Source organism: Anser brachyrhynchus, assembly GCF_964034855.1.
Source record: "Anser brachyrhynchus genome assembly, chromosome: 22".
NCBI lineage: Eukaryota > Metazoa > Chordata > Aves > Anseriformes > Anatidae > Anser > Anser brachyrhynchus.
Genome location: NC_137715.1, coordinates 6,302,173 through 6,306,621, shown reverse-complemented (window position 1 = coordinate 6,306,621; position 4,449 = coordinate 6,302,173). Strand labels below are relative to the sequence as shown.

General features: G+C 55.2%; 1 protein-coding gene across 1 annotated transcript in view; it reads left to right on the top strand.

Annotated features, from left to right (window-relative positions):
• The window catches only part of LOC308181526 (M1-specific T cell receptor alpha chain-like), a 401,071-nt gene that overhangs the window by 7,112 nt on the left and 389,510 nt on the right, over positions 1–4,449 (top strand). The gene's annotated exons all lie outside the window — the stretch shown is intronic.

The window sequence follows — 4,449 nt, the reverse complement described above, 5'->3', positions numbered from 1 at the left end:
TGTGACCCTACCCCTCCTGACACTGCCCGCAGGAAAAACCTGCTGGCCTGTTTTGCCTCCTCCTGCTCTGACCCAGGGATGTCTGAATTGGGGGGCGAGGTTGTGCAGGGCCCTTTCTGGATCCCAAAAGAAAGGCCCAACAGGACCTTGTCTGTTTTAGTTAGAAGGAATAAGAACATGAATGTAGACAGAAAATAAACCTTTCATGTGCAGGTGACCCTGCCTTCTACCAGCATCGGACAGAGCCGGCTGGGTTTTCCCAAGACACACAGTGCAGATCCTGTCCATAGAGAATTCCTTCTTCACTCCCGTAACTTCATGCCTTTCATTTATTGTTTTAAAAAATAAATAAAATCATACACCTCCTCCTTACATGATGCAAGCTTATTTCTGTCATGACACCCACCAGTGATCAGTAGGGGCACTCGAGCACTTCCCCTTACCACTGCTACTCTGGCTAACAAATGGGATTCTCAGGCCTTAAGTGCAAGGCCCAAGAAAGCTGACGTTGTCTTGTCAAGAGCCCTGGCTCCAGTGCCTTCTGCAAGGCTCCCAGTCCACCTCCCCTCTCTACCACATCAAACCATGTACTTTGACCAAATGTTGTCCAGAATCTTTGCTGCACACTGTGTCACGTTCATGCACATGTTCCTCTCTTGTGGGCACTTGCCTGTACTGCGGCTGCCTGGGACAGAGTTAACATTCCCCACAGCAGCCCCTAGAATGCTGTGCTCTGTGCTTGGAGCTAGAACAGCATTGCCATCACACCAGTGTTGGGGCTATAGTGGAGCAGTGCTGGCACAGCATCAGGACTCTCTCCAAGCCCCCCCAAAGCCAGAAGGTAGGGGGTGGGCAAGAAGTGGGGAGGGCAAATTATCAGGGCAGCTGACCTAAACCAACCAAAGGGATATTCCGTACTGGATGATGTCACACTCAGCAGTGAAGATGTGAAAGGGGAAGGAAAACCAGGGGTGGGCATATTGAGTCTGTGCTTCCAAAGACATTACTTGCTGATGGGAAGTGGAGAATAATTTTCTCTCAATTTGTTTCCAAAAAGCCTTTGCTCATTGGTTTTTGTTTTTTTCTTCCTTTTTCATATATTTACATTATCCCTATCTCAACTTTTAAGCCCTTTAGCTTAAATCACATCTCTCCCCACATCTTCCTTTCAGCAGGGGGTGTGAGAGAGCTGTGTGGTGGAGTTTAGTTGGCCATCAGTGTGAAACTACGACAGCCTGTGTGCTGGATTTGTGCAAGTGTCTGTGGGTGCAGTTTTCCATGATTCCACGCATGTGTGCAAGAGAAGGTGTGTGTTTGTGAGAACTGTGTGGCCCCCCTCACAAGAAAATGGGCTGGTCACCTCAGGGCATTCTCCACTGCTCTGTCCATGAGCTCCAGAGAGCAGCCAGGGCAAGAAGGAACCTGAGAACAGCTGAACAATCACAGAACAAACCCAGCCCAGAAGTGCCCACAGCACACATGCTGAAATGCGGCCTTCTGTATCTGTAGCCCACTGCCTCCCGACCCTAGGAAGTTCACTGCCAATTTCAGTCCCCAACAAGGATGGGCCCACAACAGTTTGGATCCTTATTTCAATTCTGTAACACAAGATTCAGAGTGTAAGAGCGTGGTGGCAGTCACCCCTCCCTGCCTCTCCAGGCCAGGACACAGCTGCACTCCCCATGGCTAGAGAGTTCAAAAGGATGGTGTTAGCTTTATGTACAGGGAGAAAGGCTGAGAAATCCTGCCCTCTTCGAGTAAGCCCAGCCCTACGTAGATCTGCTGCTGGTGCAGTGTTAGTGGTGTCTGGGGTGGGACAGGGGTCCCCCATAGGGAAACCAATGCCACACATACTTCTGTGACTCATGGGCCTGGAGCTGAGTCATGCAGGGGCTGAAACCTTGGGCAGAAGTGGCATTGAACCAGAGGAACATGGGTCCTATTTACCCTGAAGGCGGTCAAGGCCTGGAGCAGATTGCCAAAGAGATGCTAGGGGAGCTCCATCCTTGGAAGAGTTCAGACTTTGCCTGGACTTGATCCTGAGCTACCTGATCTGATGAGGCCCGCTCTGAACACAGGGTTGGACTACGTGCGTGCTGGAGGTGCAGCCTGTGATCCTCTGGAGGGTTTCTCAGATGACCTCTCATTCGGACTGCTCAGGAAGCATGGGGCAACATGCACAGTCACCACATCTCAGCCTTGGAGGGATGCTGTTGACAAATCACTGTTTCTATTAATTCCCACTGTGACCCTTGATCACATACAGATATCATTCATGACATCAAAAGTGGGTGGAGGGAACAGCACTCATGCACACTGTAAAAGCTCATGCTCATCTAAAAAGATGCATGAACTCATGGGTGCACTCACAGACACTCCTGAATGCATACTGAAGTATATTTGGGCACATACAGACAGGTACGTGTGCACACAGTGAAGAAAGCAAATTCTGCTCTCCTGAACTTCAAGGTTCTGATCTCACTTTCTCCTGTCTCTGAAGGAACATCCTGGCTTGCCGAGGCCCTGCTGTGTTTTTCCTCAGAAGATATCGAGTGGTGGAAGACCCTGAATCCTGAGCAGCAACTCCATCTCTTCCTTCCTCCTGCCCCTGGTATCTTCCCACAGGGGTTAGAGGAAGGTCTACAGAGTGGTTTCTTTTGTTGCTGCTGGGTTTGGCTGAGAGCTGAGAGCTACTGCTCTTCATTCTGGACTCAGCCATCTACCTCTTGATCCAGACTGGGAATACAGTCGAGATGGTGGAGCCCAACCAGCCCTTGCATCGTTCCATGTAGTTTGTCTTTGGAAACCTCCCATTCACTGACATATGCCACGTCTTGGTCAGGATGCCTCTTATGCTTTTAGATGCCTTCTCTGCAGATAGGACAATTTACTTTTCCAGCTGTGTGCTCTCGCTCCTCTGCCTCCACTAGTGGGCCTAAACTGGGATGTCCTCTTCTCACTCATGGCCTATGACCAAGCTGTGTGCATCTACCACCCACTGCAGTACTCCAGTCTGGTGGGAGGCCTGTGGTCTGAGCTCCTGCTCCCTTCCTTGGCACAAGTGGTGCTCACCCTTCGTTTGCCCTGCTCTGGCCCTACACAATCACAGCTTCTTCTGGGATTCGCTCTCTCTCATGCAGCTGGCTTCTGCAGAGAGCTTCTGGACTGCTGTGCTGCTTGACTACAACAGCACCACCAGTTTTCCTGTCCTCCTTGAGCTCCTGCAGGGTGCTCCTGGTCTCCCTCTGAATGTAGACATGTGAGGAGACACAAGACACTGTCTGCTCACTCTCACTTGGCTGCACTTGTATCATGCCGGGGGCTACATTCCCTCTTCTAAACCCAATCCATTGCCAATGTCTCCCTCAACAAAGTGGTGTCCACCTTCCCCAGGGCTGTGATGCCCTGCTCCATGCACCAAGTCTCCCACTCCCTTCCCCTCCCCTCTCCTCTCCCGTGCCGAAGGAGCTGCCTCAGCCTTTCCCCGCACTCGCCTCCGCGTCCCGGGCTGGGCTGCAGGACGGGCAGAGCCCCGCTGGCAGCAGCCCAAGCCCTGCCCGCCCCCAGGCGCCCAGCACTCGCAGCCCGGGCCAGCCCCCGAGCGGCCCCGGGGCGGAGCTGGCGGCGCCGGGCGGCGGCGGCGGGGAGGAGGCGCCGCGGGCGGAGCAGAGCCGGGGCTGGCGGGGGCAGCGCGGCGCGGGCGGCGGAGCGGCGGGATGCGGCAGGGCCGGGCCGCAGGGCTGGCGGGGCTGGCCGCGGTGCTCCTGGGTGCGCGGGGCTGCCGGCGGCGGGGACGGGACGGGGGCTGCGGGGGGCCGGGGCTGCCCTCGCTGCTGGCCCGCCGGCTTCTCACGGACCTCGCTCCCCTCTGTCCTCCCTCTGCAGCCGTCCCGTCTGCCTCCAGCGAGCTCAGCCGGCCGTTCCCTCCCACCTTGCCTTGCTCCCTGCCTTCCTCCTCTCCTTTCGGCACACCCCCACTCGTTCCTGCCTGCTTCCCTTCTCCTCCTGGCTCGGCTCGGACCCTCCTTCCAAACAGCCCTGCTCCGACCTGGTCCCCAGATAACCATTCCCGGAGAAATGCCTTTGTGTGCTTTCTTCTGAGAAAATGCTCCCATCAGCTGTCAACCGTTTTCGTCTTCCCTCCCCCCACATGACAATTTCAGTAGTAGAAAAGCCCTTTTCTGAGTTGTCTCCTCCTTTTCTTCTTGGCAGTGGCTACAGGCAGAGCCCAGGTGCAGCAGGAGCCGTGGGCAGAGACCAGGGATGGCACCGGCATCAACATCACCTGCTCACACCCCAACATCCAAACCGGCGAGTACATCCAGTGGTACCGTCATCTCCCGGGCCGAGGACCCGCATTGCTCGTGAGCAGTCCCAAGGACTCCAGACCAGTGTCAGACCCGGAGGGGTGGCTGTGGGTGGCAGCAGACCGCCGGTCCAGCGCCCTGT